Source organism: Bidens hawaiensis, unplaced genomic scaffold (assembly GCF_021521415.1).
Source record: "Bidens hawaiensis isolate Kalapana, Puna unplaced genomic scaffold, B.hawaiensis_p1.1 tig00005502_1, whole genome shotgun sequence".
In the NCBI taxonomy this organism is placed as follows: Eukaryota; Viridiplantae; Streptophyta; class Magnoliopsida; order Asterales; family Asteraceae; genus Bidens; species Bidens hawaiensis.
This window is the reverse complement of record NW_027491354.1, coordinates 1240481-1256859: the sequence shown is the minus strand read 5'-3', so window position 1 is coordinate 1256859 and position 16379 is coordinate 1240481. Positions and strand designations below refer to the sequence as shown.

Sequence of the window (16379 nt, the reverse complement as noted above, 5' to 3'; positions counted from 1 at the left end):
CTTACCTTTCGGTCTCGATTAGCTTGCTTATGGACTCTAGATCTTCGTGTATGGCTTGTATAGCAAAGATCTATCACAAACGGATGTTCGCTCGATCTTGTTTTCCCTCTTCCCTCTCGGCCGTAAGGTTTATGGTGGTGTAGGGTGTGTGTGTGTTTTGAGTGTGTAGAGAATAAGATGGAAATGAATGAGGGTTTAGGATTTTAGGTTGGTTTAGGGGATATTTATATCCCTTAAAGCCCATGGACTTAAGGCTCATTCCCATTTAACCCACCTTAATTAATCTAAGTCCATGATCCGTTCTTTACTCGATATTACTTAATTAATAACGCGAAATCACTAAACGTAACTTTCTTTATTTATCATTATAATATTCAGGATGTTACAAATTAAAAGGGTAAAAACATTACAAACACATTGATAGACCATTCAGGACAAGGACAACGCGAAAAACAATAAGTCAAGTAAATAAAATCATCGTGTATAAAGCAAGTAAGCGATGTTGAAAACGAAATAAACAAGATAATGAAATTAAAGAATGGAATATTTAGTATTATAAACATCCTAACATGTAATTGAAATAATGGAGTCGAAATAACGTGACATGTAAATATAGCATTTAACCAACGAAATATGAATATGTAACTTGATAACGCATTGGGTTCGAGAATAGCTTAAATGAACGAAACTTGTAAGTATCAAAATATCATGATGTTTAAAAAAAATGAAAATCTCCAATAGAACATCGACGTGACCAATGGCAACGTGGAGATGAATAAACAATTATATCTTACAAACATGTAAATTGATAATAACTTGAAATGAAATGGATAAACGAAAATTTTAATATTAAAATATTGAAATCGATTAAGTTTGTGAAAAAAAATTCCAATAGTAACTTTGTGTTGATCAAGTATATATAATTAGGACCAAAGTATTTGTATTAGATTGATGAAATAAAGAACAATAAAATGGTTCAAATAAAACACTGAATGTAACATAAGTACAATAATATGCAAAACAATTTGTGTAAAAATATAACATCAGATAAACTCGGCATGTACATGAGACACAGTCCCAGTTCTAAGTAAACGAATTCGTTTGGAGAGAACCGGTCACTGATAGTAAAATGTAGAAATAAAATGAAAATACGGTTTCTATTAGGTAATTATGTACACATACATGTTCATAGTCCCAATTTGCACTTAACGGTTACGTTGATGGGAAATTGGTCATAGATCACATAATACGAAATAACAAACGTAAAACGATTTAATAAAGCGAATAAAAATGACGTACGAATTTATATTTCATAAAATACAAACGAATATGGATCAAAGTTCAATGAGCAATCAAAATAAACTTTGTAAACAATATTCTAAAGACGTGGATGTAAAAATCACTTTGGGTACGTACGGAAAAAAAATACGTGAAGGAGAAGTTAAAGAAACGAAAATGTAGCTTGTGATGCTTTTCTACTCGAATGTTGGTTTATTTGGGGTAGGAGAGGTTGACTTGGGAGGTGGTGCCATGATTTATTAGCTGAACTCATTGGCGTTAACGAAGGTGAAAGAAAGGAGAAGTTTAATTTACGAACATCGGTTGTAAATCGTGATGCTTTTAGATCAAATGATGAAATAAAACTTAGTTAGACAAAAAGTTTTAGCTATCGCAAAGACTTGCAAATTTTATCAAACTTTCACATAAAATCAATTGTTTTCTTTTGGCCAGCGGCCTAGGAAAAAGATTGTCAGATACCCTGACTTGTTGAATGAAATATAGCCTAAAAAGGGCTTAATATTTGTTTGAAATAAAAAGTTTACTTTAAATACGGTTTGGAATAATAATTACATTATTATTAGTGGTGACGATAATACTAGTAAAAAAAGTTTCGAAAGGGCTCAAAACTTGTTTAAAGCAAATATTTTACTTTAAATATTATTATATTAATAGTAGTGACAATGATAATAGTGATAATAACATTACTAATAATAATAGTAGTAGTAGTAGTAGTAATAATTGAGATACTAAATTCTTTCTAAAGAAATTCCATTTGACTGAAAATTAAAAATATCCGAGGATTTGGGATTAGGCGCGAGGTGCTAATTAAAGAAATAAAATACTTAAAAGAAAATATTAGACGAGTTTGATGGGTTTGTTAAATCTAAGCGTTAAAACTGTAAAATCAAATAAAATACACGAGGGATGCGCAGTAAGGTATTGCATGGCGGAACCAAGTTAGGCCTTCCAAAGTATAGCGGGTGTGCTAGGGTAGCCGCAATGATAGTAGGCTTGAAGCATGAGGTCAAACATGTGATTCAGACAAATAGTTAGGTACAGGTCTTGCAGATGGGCGAGTGGCGTTGAGTTTGGGTGGGTTTTACCAATAAGTGGTAATTGAATCTACCACAAATTGAAGTATATCAACGTTTCATGGAAGTAAAGTGGTGGGATTTACACATACCATACAAAGGGTGTGTTTCAGCGTGAGGCCTTTCGATTGGGTTTAGTTTGTGTTTCCAAGAATGGAGCTGGGTTTGAATTTGAATTTACTATAGCGATGGAGGTGGGTGTTGTTAAACGTGGAGTGATCGGGATCGCGGAGGCCATTTTCTTGAGAACTTAGATTGTCATTTCGCCGGTTGAGTGCGACAACTAGGAAAACGAGAAGGCGCGATACGAAACGTGAGGAATTTGCGTGACTTAGGATGTAAGTATAAAAACGACTAATAGATACATCAGTGAAACAAGTAAAGAAAAGAAATCATATGAAACAAAATTTGAAATCGAAAATGAAATTCCCTTGAGACGTAATGAGTTTTCACATTCAACAAACGAAAATCTAAGAAATTATTGAAAAATCATATGGAATAAATATTAAACTTAACAATAAATTGTAGAAACGAATTGTAAATCGAGTGTTCATGTACCACCATAACTTTCTAAAATTTTCAATTCTAAAATATAAATTTAAATGAAAATAACAATAAGGTAATCGAATTGAAATTCGACCATTCATATAGCACCATGACCTTTCGAATTTTCAATTATAAAATGTAGTAGTAAATGAATAAAATAATATAATAATCAAATTGGAATTTAACCATTTATATATCACCGTAACTTTTTGAATTTTCAATTCTAAAACATATTAGTAAAATAACAAAGGAATCGTTTGAAATTCGGTTATTACTTTGCAAACTTTTAAAAGTTTAAGCCGTAAACGAGCGTATAAATAAAGAAAACGTGTCACAATTTTTTTTTAAACTTAACTATTCTCATAAAAAAATGTGTAATTAAATTGAACCGAAAACTGGGTATTCGTGTACAGACTTCCAGTTAAAACACATTGTAAAACATAGAGGAGTGCAACCATATTGTTTTCACAAAGAGAACATGGTCATGTTTGAAAACTTAAAGTTGTGATTCATATGGCGTTGAAAGTGGTATGCTTTGGCTTAATAGAGTTCATGCTCTTTCCTATCTCTCCAGGTAAGCAACCGGGTCCCGCGTTTGATTGGGATTTATACGCATTGCTTATCCATAGGTTTCAATAACCTTGGTGTCAAGAGTTTCGGAAAACAGGCACGTCCCCCTTACAGTTACTACATACCCGCCATAAAGAACCATCTTTAAGAAGAATAAATATCGAAACACCACAATGAAAATCAATAATTGAAAATGTTGGAAAAATCTTTGTTTTTAGGCATAAGCCTTGGACTTGTGTGTGCTTGTGTAATTGAAGTATTTGAATCATCAGTATAATAGTAACAACTAAGTGCTTTGAAAAATCACATAAGGCCCACATAATTTCTAATTATGCAACCTAAGCAATTAAGAAAATAAACTATAACTAACTAGAACACTACGTCTAATGTCCTATCTTATAGTCACGACTCTGATACCAATCTGTAACACCACGGCTAAAGCGGAAAACGCCTGGGTGTGATGTGCAGATTGCCCAAAACGCATGTGACACTATTAAGTGACAATATTATCATTAATTAATTTAAACATGAAGTACACAAGTTTGTAACAAGAAATACAAAGAAAATACAAGAACAATTAACAAATTGTCCATTTATTAATATAACCTAAGTTCTAGTGTCTTCTCCGTTTCATCCTCTAATAATTGTACCTGTAACATATATATAAAATAAAGTCAACTAAATGAATAGTTGGTGAGTTCACACAAGTTTTGATATACGTATATAAAAATCATACAATTCAATGAACAAGTGTAAATGAGCAAGTAATGTCCTTTCCATCTGGGATTGTGCACCAGCGTACTCAGATAAACGCAAGTAAGGTCCTTTCCAGTTGGTATTGTGCACCAACGTACTCGGATAATGAGGCCCTTTTTCCACTCATAACAACAAATGTATTGAGCGCAAAGAGGGGGCGTATGATCGTACTATGTTGAAGTAATCCATGTAGCGAATTGTAGTTTGTAAATAATGAATAAACGAAATTGAAATTTGGATAAGATATATATGCTACCCCCAAAAGTAATAAAAGAGTAAAAAGGGGGTGTGAGAAACTCACCTTGAAGTTGAATACAAACTTGAAATAAAACCAAAAGCGTGTAAACGAAACCAAAGCGATCGAATCTCACGAAACTATAAACAATAACGAAGGTACATAATCAAGGACTAGCTACTGGCATTATAAAGTTAATTAACTTGGTATTAGATATTTTGAAATATTTTAATATATATTTTATTGTTTAATAGGGTTTGACATTATAATATTAGTTTAAACTTTAACGGAATCTTTAATGATTAACTATTAATTTACATTACGAGATAAATGCTAAGTTTTGATATGATAAAGGTTACGGAAATATTGGTGTTAACAATATATTTTATTTTTAAAACGAAAGTGTTAGCGAGTTATAAAGTTTCACCGACGATATATAATTATACAAATGTTTTACGAGTTTAAACGAGTCTTGACGAGTTTGAAAGATTGGGTTTTTGTTGACAAAATGATAAATATAGATTTTATTTAACTTAAAATATTTTTTGTTGATTTAATAAAGTTTTATTGATTTTAATTTGGTTATTATATGAAATAAAAATTATTAAAAAGAAAATAAAAATAAAGAAAAAAAACGGGTTGACCCGGGCCCGAAACCGGGTCCTTCTGACCAAACACCAGGTTATTAACCACCTGAGCTAGACTTTGATTTGATAATAATTTCAAAACAATTGCTTATATACCGTTACTCTATTTCATCATCTTCTTCCTAAAACCCTAGGTTTTGATTGTGTTAATTCGTTCCAGGTACGATAAAATTAGGATAGGGGTTTTAATTAGCGGCTTGAAATGATTCAAAAACATGTATTGATTACCTCATAGCGTGAAGGAATGAAGGTGAACAGTGGGTGGCCGGAGTCGGATCTTGAATGATCAAAACATGATTACAGAGAGTAAGTTAGGTTAGTTTGTTGATTGCGACAAGTTTATTTGACAAGTAGGATCCTATTTATAATACCGGTTGGAGCGTTTGGTGTTATGCTTGTTATTGTATTTTATAATTTTTCCGGCGGTTTCGAATTATAATCGGACGTTAAAGGCTGTAAATGCTTAAATTAATCGCATATTATTGTCTAACGTTAGTGAAGACATCATTTAGGATAGGTTAACGAATCGATTAGTGATTAAAATGTCGTTTGGGTTGCTCTCGCCGAAAAACGTAACCAGATTCCGGCCGCCGGAAAGCTGCCGGAAAAACGAAGTGGGTGACAGGGGCTTTTACAATTTTATTATTATTGTTGTTATATTTTAAATGAATTTACACATTCAGCCCTTGTACTTCCATATTGATTTAAAACATAATATAAATTATAGTTACAAATGGACCCTTGCACTTTGAGATGTATAGAAACGAGATAAAAACTTTATATACTTTAATATCTTTGGTTGGTTTATGTTTTACACTCGTATATGTTGGAACTTGATTATTTTATAAACTTTTAAGGCACGGTGATTCGTGAATTGAACAATACGAATACAAAGTGAACATAAACCAACTTTAAATCATTGAACATGATATGAATTGATAACTTTCAAAAAGAGATACATTGAAATGACAAAACGGGTCGGTTCAACGAATAAAAATACAAATACATAAACGAATTTGAAATATATATATATATATATATTTAAATAGAACAAAACCGAAAATATAAAATGGCTCGGGTTTTCGGGTTTGAAAAGTAACGAATGTTACAATCTAGAATCTCGACGGTCCAATGTACCTCGGACTTAGCTTTCCTCTCTTCCTAAAACTAATAATTCCTTTCCAAGGAGAGACTTTGAGCATCACATTGTCTCCAACGTTAAACTCAATTGGTCGTCGCCGCTTATCAGCATAGGACTACTGACGATCTTGAGCAGCTTTCATTCTGGCTTTAATTTGATCAAACCTTGTAGAAGTTTCTTGTATAACTTCTAAGCTTCCCATTTCTTTCTGTCCAATCTCTCCCCAACATATCGGAGTTCTACAACGTCTTCCATACAACATCTCGAACGGTAGCATACCAATACTCGAATGGTAGCTGTTGTTATAAGAGAACTCTGCCAGATGCAGATGATCATCCCAGCTTCCTCCAAAGTCTAAAACACAATCACGTAGCATATCCTCAAGGCTTTGGATCGTCCTTTCAGACTTTCCATCTATTTGAGGATGATACGCCATACTGATGTTCAATCTCGTTCCCATAGCTTCATGGAACTTCTTCCAAAACCTCGAAGTAAATCGAGTATCCCTATCGGACACGATCGATAACGGTACTCCATGCTTAGTTACAACCTCTTTAATGAACAAGTTTTCTAACATTTCTGACGAGATAGCCTCTCGTATAGGCGAAAGTGAGCACTCTTGGTCAAACGGTCCATAATCACCCAGATGGTATCATGATGCTTAGCTGTATGTGGTAGCTTAGTTTTGAAATCCATGGTGATGTGTTCCCATTTCCACTCTGGTATCTCTAGCGGTTGCATCTTCCCATAAGGCTTCTGGTGCTCTGCCTTAAATTGTAAACAAGTTAAGCACTTACTGACATAATCTACTACATCATTCTTCATTTCCGGCCACCAATAATCTCTTTTCAAATCTTGGTACATCTTAGTAGCTCCTGGATGAATCGAATATCTTGACTTATGAGCTTCATCGAAGATTCGACCTCTGATATCTCCATGGCGTGAAATCCACATACGGTTAAACCTAGTCTTAACACCATGAGTGTTTTCCATCAACTCGTCTTGCTGACCAAAAATCCTTTCTATCTTTATTAGCCCTTCGTCTACCAGCACCTCTAACTGTACTTTGATGATTTCTTCAAAAAGACTTGAATTCATAATCAACTGGTATGACTTAACTGTTGAAATGACTTCCCCATTCTTATGGCTTAGCGCGTCTGCGACCACATTAGCCTTACCAGGGTAGTACTTAATATCGCAGTTGTAATCCTTTATCAATTCTAACCACCTTCTTTACCTCATGTTCAATTCTTTATGCTCGAAGAAGTACTTTAAACTTTTATAATCTGTATAAATAGTACACTTAGTACCATACAGGTAATGCCTCCATATCTTGAGAGCATGCACTACTGCTGCTAGCTCCAAATCATGCGTCAGATAAGTACTCTCATGGACTTTCAACTGTTTAGACGCATAAGCTATCACCTTTCCTCATTGTATCCGCACACAACCTAACCCACGATGCGAAGCATCAGTACAACCAACCAAATCCTCGTCACCGTCGGTTAAGGCAAGGATTGGAGCTTGCGTGAGCCTATTCTTTAACTCCTGAAAAGCCTCTTCTTGAAACTTACCCTAACGGAATACTATCAACTTTCGGGTCATACCGGTCAACGGTGCGGCTATCTTGGAGAAACCTTCGATGAATCTCCTATAGTAGCCAGCTAACCCTAAGAAGCTTCGTATATCAGTCGGATTCTGTGGAGTCTTCCAATTCGTTATCGCCTCAATCTTAGCTGGGTCCACGGTAATCCCTTCAAGATTTATCACGTGACCTAAGAATTGCACTTCTCATAACCAGAACGCAACTTCTCTTTTTTCAGAGTCTCTAATACTTCTCCCAGATGCTCGGCATGATCAGACTCGCTTTTTGAATAAATCAATATATCATCGATGAAGACGATAACTGACTTATCCAACATCGGCCGACACACCCTATTCATCATATCCATAAATGATGTAGGAGCATTGGTTAGACCGAATGACATCACGAGGAACTCGTAGTGTCCATACCACGTCCGAAACGTTGTCTTAGGAATGTCTGCCCCTTTCACTTTTAGCTGATGATAACCTAATCTGAGATCTATTCGTGAGAACCAACTTGAACCTTGCAGTTGGTCGAACAGATCATCAATCCTTGGCAACGAATATCTATTCTTTACCGTAAGCTTGTTCAATTCACGATAGTCTATGCACATCCTCATACTTCCATCTTTCTTCTTCACAAACAACACTGGCGCGCCCCAAGGAGAAACACTTGGTAGAATAAAACCCTTGTCGAGGAGTTCTTGCAGTTGGGACATCAATTCTTTCATCTCGGACGGCCCTAGATGGTAAGGCGCTTTCGTAACGGGCTGGGCTCCTGATATTAAGTCTATCTGGAATTCTATCTCACGCTCCGGTGGCAACCCCGGGAAATCCTCAGGGAATACTTCTGGATAGTCGCACACGATAGGAACATATTTCATTTCTTTCATCTCGGCCGTAGCGTTGACTACATACGCCAGGTAGGCACCACAGCCTCGTCGTAATAACCCTTCGGCTTTTATCTTCGAAATGACGTTAAGCCCTGAACTTTCCTTATCACCATAAACCATCACCTCACTGCCATACAAGGGCTTTAGCATTATCATCCTACTATTACATACTATCTGAGCTTCATACTCAGATAACCAATCCATTCCCAAAACTACATTGAATCCTCCCAAGGTCATAACATCCAACGTAACAGGGAACTCATGCCCCTCTAACTCTATCTTACAGTCCTTAACCATTTTCGTTATTCTAACTGAAGTGTTACTAGTGGTTTCTACGATAAAGGTTTCAGACACTTGGCAACATTTCATTTTAGCTAGTTTACTAAATGCCAAAGCTACAAAACTCCTATTTGCACCCAAATCAAATAATACTGAAGCAGAAATATCGTTTACTAAGAACGTACCGGTCACAACATCATGAATCTGTCTAGCTTGTTCCTGGGTCAGCATGTAGGCTCTAGTCCTCGTCCTCGCTTGATTAGCATCTTTCTTTCCACTACCTCCAGCCTCACCATCGGTGCATTCTCTTGCCATATGGCCTGTCTTGCCGCATTTGTAACACGCTGGCTTCTCACTGCACTCATTGGCATAATGCCCAGCCTTCCCACACTTATAACACGCATTAGACCCAATCCTGCATTCTCCACCATGAGCCTTTCCACACTTGTTACAAACATCTGAACTCCGACTCCACTTGCACTCACCACCGTGCATCTTCCTGCAGGTTCTACATGACCTCTTTTCCCAAACTCTTGGCTGCATGTTCTTGGGGTTCCATAACTGAGTACCAGGTTGTTTGGCAGGAGCGACCCACTTCTTATCCTTCTTTTCTTCCACTACCACCTCATCTGTCGACAAGTCCTCATAAACCAATTCCGCGAGCCCTACATCAGAATCAAAAGTGCATGCTCTACCAGCCTTGACCAAGATGCGGATATTTTGCGGCAGCCCCCTAAGGTAACATTTGATCCGCTTGGCCTCAGTGTTCACCAAGTCCGGCAACAATCTTGACATGCGGTTGAAATCAGTGGTGTATTCACGGTGTGTCATCTTACCCGCCTTCAGACTCAAGAACTTCATTTCAACCCTCTCTACCTCTGCATCAGCACAAAATCTCTTCATCATTAATTCCTTTAGATCATCCCACCTCATAGCTTTGATCTCCTCCCGACTCTTCCTCTGTTCCACCGACTCCCACCAGTACATTGCCACCTCACCGAACGATTGGGTAGCTTACCCTACAGCTTGATCGGGATGGCATTCGCTAATTCGGATAATTTTATCCATGGCGGTTATCCATTGAAGAGTAGCAATTACGTCTCCCAAGCTAGTTAGCTTTGGTGGATCACAGCCTTTGAAAGACTTATACTTGCATCCACCTCGGCCCCTTTTCCAATCATCAACCTTCACCGATTTAACCACGCTTGATTCTTCCCTCTCCCCTTCGTCATCCTTCTTACCATCTCCTTCCGCCATTTCAGCGGTTCCTTCACGGCCTCCAGCAGACTTTTCAGGATTCATGTTTTTCACAGCAGCTTCTACCGCTTGAGCAATGACAGTTTGAATTGCGGGGTCCAGTTGAACTCCCTCGTTGTTACTCGGATTTCGACCAGCTGCACTTCCTTCGCCTTCATTGTTGATGGCTGCCTCTACCGATAGTTCTCAGACGACACGTTGTCTACCATGACGTCCCGTACGTACTCCTCTTCCAGCAGCTTTCTTAGCTCCAGCCATTCGTATTCTATTAGGAAACACAAATGTCATCACTTAAGGAACCATTTAATACAAGGATAGTAAGGCTAACAGGAAATAACAGTGGCCAGCTGTGATTAGCTGCTCACGTTACTTTCCGTGTCCTATACACTTCCTTTTATGAGTCTATTTGTGCTAGTTCTATTTCAAACAGTTAGACAATCAAACAGTTCATATCATCATATACTCATATCCCTAGCAATTAAGCTAGCATCATACATTATTCTATTTTACACATGAAATCAATCACGTAATTTACCTTCACTTATCTTGCTTGAGTGACACATGGAATTCTCGTACTGGCATCCTCTTTCTTTTTCTTACTTTTTTCCCATTCTCTGTTCGATTCTAAGCATGTAGGATGCTTAAATCTCTCGAACTTTGCTCCGATACCAACTTGTATGGCCCCGTTACCGGTGCCCTACTTTGGACGTTGGATTTACTCATAAACACAGTTCTAAATATCAGAGTTAATTAAAACTTTCGCGGAATATAAAACTTCAACCATAATATATATTACACAACCTTCAATCTCGTCTTTAACAAACATTTCGTTATTTAAACATGAAACATAGTCTTTTATAAAAATCATAACATTTTCTTGAGTTGTCAGTATCTTCAATTCTATGTCATGTGTCCTCATCAAGCGAGCTGCCTCATTCTACTCACATGCGTGCATACTAAAAGTCAGCTACGCTGAGTGAGTTCTAGTAAATCATACCACATATAACACATTCATAACTACATACTTTCGTACATACTTCATACTTTCATACTTGCATAACCATACCTTACGTTTTAAAGAGCATACGCTGTATAAACTTCGCATATATTATTAGGGTATGCAACCCTTTAATCTTCGCATATATTATTAGGGCGTGCAACCCTTTAACCTTCGCATATATTATTAGGGTTTGCAACCCTTTAACCTTCGCATATATTATTAGGGTATGCAACCCTTTAACCTTACCTTACCTTCTCCATTATCACATCCATACATTTAATATCATACATATCATAGTTGTACATACTTCCTTATTCACATACACATATCATAGATACTACATTATACTTGCCTTAACAATACGTGCGATACCCGAAGGTCGTTCACGTACTGTCAAGCATACATTCATAACTATCACATTCGTCATTAAGACATACACTTACCATTTAAGGTAAGTGTATTAACATTCATATCGAGTATGCACACAGCCCCGAAAACATAACAAGGAAATGGGGCTAGAAACTCACATGAACTCGATTACGTTCACCGTTAATTGTTATGTCTTTCCATAGCTGTGCTCAACTAACTGTATAACAATTACACGTATCAATTAACTATCACTACTCACATCGCGTTTCTAGTCTAGTTATAACCCTCAACGAACGGGGGTCCAGGGTCAGCGCCCCTGGCAGCGGGGTCTAGGGGCGGCAGCCCCTAGCAGGGTCCAAGGGGCCGAGCCCTGGCTGGGGTCGAGCTGCCAGGTCAGCTGGAAAAATTATATTTCCATTAACTGTCTAAACAAATTTTCCATTAGAATTTTAATTTATTTTTTTATTTGCTAACTCAAAAGTTCGAGGGGTTCTTGTAATTAACTCAATCTTTTCTAAGTCCAAGGACCATTCTGTAATTCTTTCAAAGTCTAGTTCGTTATTATGTTCTTTAATGAATTGGGGTTCATTCGTTACTTCTGTCTTCCATAACGAATTGGCAAATTCGTTACTTCATAACGAATTGGCCTTTAGCGAATTGGTCCTTATAACGAATTGGACTTATAACGAACTGAACCTTATTCGTTTGGTCTGCTTAACGAATTGAACTTCTTAGCGCATTGAAACCTTATAACGAACCAGTCCTCATAATGAATTAGACCTTATAACAAACTGGTCATCATACGAATTGGACTTAACGAACTTGGGCTAGTTCGTCAGTCTTTCCATAACGAATTCGTTCACGAATCCAAGCTAGTTTGTTAGACCTCCGCTAACGAATTAAAGTTAGGTCAGAGAATGTCAGAACATTCTCTGACATTCCTCTTAACCTCGTACCACTTTTCGGCGCCGCCTTTCCGCCACCGTCGCCAGAAAAACGAGTGTTGACTTGTTTTTCACCGTTTTTCGCCCCATTCGATCCATATATGAGCTAGGGTGATCCCTAAGCTCATCTTAGGTTCGGTTTATACCCGATTCCACCAGGATCTAGTGACTTAAAGGGTTTAACGGTGTCGGCTCGTCTTGGATCTAGATCCGATTCCACCCAGATCTAGTGAATTAAAGTCAACGGCTTATACAAGTCAAGATTTGTTTATTAAACGGATATAAAAGAAACCTTTAAAATTAAATCAAGTTGTATGCATATATTTCAAAAGGTATACAGTTAATTTTCTTTGTGATGGTCCTAGTATTCATAAACTCTGGGTTGTTTTAAACCTAGGCATGTTTAGCCAACCCATAAACTATATTATAATATCAACTAGCAAATGCACTCCGGTCATCTTCACGTGTCGGCTTTCAACAGTTTGAAAAGACACCCTCAATGGCTTTAGAATCGTGTTTCATGACTAAAACAAATTCCCACTTGCACTTATTATAGGTTTCTTAAGAAGGTTCATCATTGTTTGCATTTGTCTTGGTTCACATTTTGGTACCTTCTTGTCAGACGCCTAATTTGATTACCATTTAACATTATAAATTGCTTTATTAACCAACTCTATTACCTGTACCTAATTTCAATAGTCTGGTCGTTAGGTAGTTTCATTCATCAGCAAGGTGTTGACTAATGTTTATGTTAAGAAACCTGCAACTTTTCTAGCAAATCACAACAATCATGGTGTTTTCCATGACTCAATTCATCACTTGCTTCCTTCTTGTTATGGTCCCTATTGTAGCTAAGTCATTCTCCTTCAATTTGACAAACATCAGCCCACAGAATCAAAACCGGGATATAATTACCGAAGGTGACGCTTACATCTCCGATGGTGGAATCCAGGTGACCCCAGATGGGATTGGTTCCAACCGGAGCAGCAAAGCGGGATGGGTGACATTCGTCAGACCACTTCATCTTTGGGACAACAGATCTGGTGATGGCCTAACATTCTTTCTTGCTCAGAATAATTCTGTGATGGGACTCGGTAGAGCCATGGGGTTTACGGTCAACGACACAACCATTGAGCCGATGAGCCGATTTGTTGCGGTTGAGTTTGATACTTACTGGAATGGTATTGATGCAAATGCTTCTGGAAATGTTACATTGTATGATCATGTTGGTATTGACATCAATTCACTAATTTCTGTTAGGATTCAGAAATGGTTAAGCAATGTAACAGGCGGTGCCGTGTGTCAAGCGTGGATCGCGTATGATTCAGCGTCGAGAAATCTTAGCGTTTCTTTCCCTGGTTTTCAAAATAATATGGTCGTGCGTCGAGATGAACTGGTTTACACGGTTGATCTTAGGAATGAGTTGCCCGAGCGGGTTATCTTCGGGTTTACAGCTGCCACCGGAGCCGACTTCGAGAAACATAATGTGAGATCTTGGACTTTTGATAGTTCGGATTTACGGGTTGATGAAAACAATGACTTGCAACCAAACACGAACACCAATCTAACAAGTGGGAAAAAGAGCAACGTAGGATTAATAGTTGGATTATCGGTGTCGATTACTTTGTTGGTTGTGGTTGCATTTGTTTGGTGGAAGAGGAAGAAGAACAAAGAAGATGAACCCGAAGATCGTGCATTTGATGAAGAGATGAACTATGAATTTGAAATGGGCATCGGGGCTAAAAGTTTCTCTTATCATGAATTAGCTCATTCGACTGGTGACTTTGCAGAGAAAGAGAAGCTTGGAGAGGGAGGATTTGGTGGTGTTTACAAAGGTTTTTTGAAAGATTCGAGCACATATGTTGCGGTCAAAAGGGTGTCAAAGAGTTCAAAACAAGGGATTAAGGAATATGCATCAGAAGTCAGGATCATTAGCCGACTAAGACATAGAAACCTAGTGCAACTCATCGGTTGGTGCCATGAGAAACGAGAACTACTACTTGTTTATGAATACATGGAAAACAGAAGCTTAGATTCGCATCTTTTCAAGGAGAAGAGCTTGTTGACATGGGGCACAAGGTACAAAATTGCCCAGGGTCTGGCTTCTGCTTTGTTGTATCTACATGAAGAATGGGAGCAATGTATTTGCATAGAGATATAAAATCGAGTAATGTGATGTTGGATTTGCATTTCAATGCGAAGCTTGGCGATTTCGGGTTGGCTAAGTTGGTTGACCACGAGAAAGGCTCACAAACAACGATGTTAGCCGGAACCATGGGGTACTTGGCTCCCGAATGTGTAGTGACCGGGAAGACAAGTAAGGAATCAGATGTTTATAGCTTTGGAGTTGTTTCCTTGGAAATAGTATGTGGACGAAAATGTATAGAGTTCAAGGCTGAAGAAAATAAATACGATTACTAGAATGTGTATGGGAGCTCTACGGGACTAGGGCCCTTTTAGATGCAGTTGATCCACGTCTAGAGTTAGATTTTAAGGATGAAGAAGTCAAGTGTTTGATGACAACTGGCTTATGGTGTGTGCATCCAGACCCGGAATTTCGCCTATCAATGAGACAAGTGATTCAAGTATTAAACTTTGAAACTTCATTGCCTATTCTCCCTTCGAAGATGCCAAGGGCGTCTTACTTAGCACCTCCCATTCCGTCTTTATTTGATGTCACTTACATCATCCAAAACCAAGCATTAAGAAACGTAGAAGACACGGATTCTTCAAAGCAAACAACGTCATCGACAACTTCTACTTCTTCTCAAACCGTGTCACTCTTGCATTCAGTACGATGACATTTATCATGAACTATGGTTTCAAATTATACTCCACGTGATTGTTGTTAAAAACATATTGGGGTTATGCCTCTTAGGATTGGCTTGTTCGGGTTTTTTTTTCTTTATACGATTGTACATTGTATCATAAAAATTATCAAAATAAACATGTGAGCTTTAGATGTTGTCTTTATTGGGAATCAACTCCACAACCATCGTTTGAAGTTGTGTATCGTTTTTCGGCCACGTACCTTCTATATTACTCAAGCATTTTTGTTCACTTCGGATTTGCTTTACCTTGTTTCCAATCTAGCATCACCACCACCCACAGAAACAACCTTGATATTCAAAAATCAAAATAGAGGAAAACCACTACCGGTGCCACTACACGTCACCGTCATTGGTTTTCTAATTCAAGTGTGTATAACTACACAACCACTACAATTTTTTTCATTGCCATTGTCAGTTGCATTTTCAGAAACATTTACAGCACTTTATAATTCAACATTTACCTTATACCATGCATTTACCATATTCATATCCTGTTATTTGTGCAACAATTGTCTAGTTGGAGTGAAATCTACTTTGGATCGTTGTTTTTTTTATTGCATGTGCTGAGCAATTATGAGTGATGCTAACGAACTCTAAAAGTATTCGAAAGGACGAAAGAATACAAACACAATAAATAAACTACAGTCTCAAGAAAACTGAAGGTTGGATTTTGAGTTACATGGGTTATATCACTACAAAAGAAGAAAAAGTTTAATGGGTCATGAAATTACTAATTGGAGAACGGAGATGGAAGCAGGCCAAATTAAAATTATGGTTCAGCTCCTTACTTTCAACCCGGTTACTCGTTTTGCTTTCTATTTAAAAATTTTGAACTTGATAAGTGCATCTGATTTATCCTATATAAAATCAACCCATACGAACTGGGAGTAATCGTCCATAAACATGATCATGAACACCAAGAGATTTTTGTTTCACCAGGCCAAACACATATGTT

The 16379-nt window shown here is 37.4% G+C and overlaps 1 pseudogene; it reads left to right on the top strand.

Moving 5' to 3' along the window:
- Positions 1-13341: 13341 nt before the first annotated feature.
- LOC143630002 (L-type lectin-domain containing receptor kinase IX.1 pseudogene) lies at positions 13342-15471 on the top strand (annotated as a pseudogene).
- Positions 15472-16379: the final 908 nt, after the last annotated feature.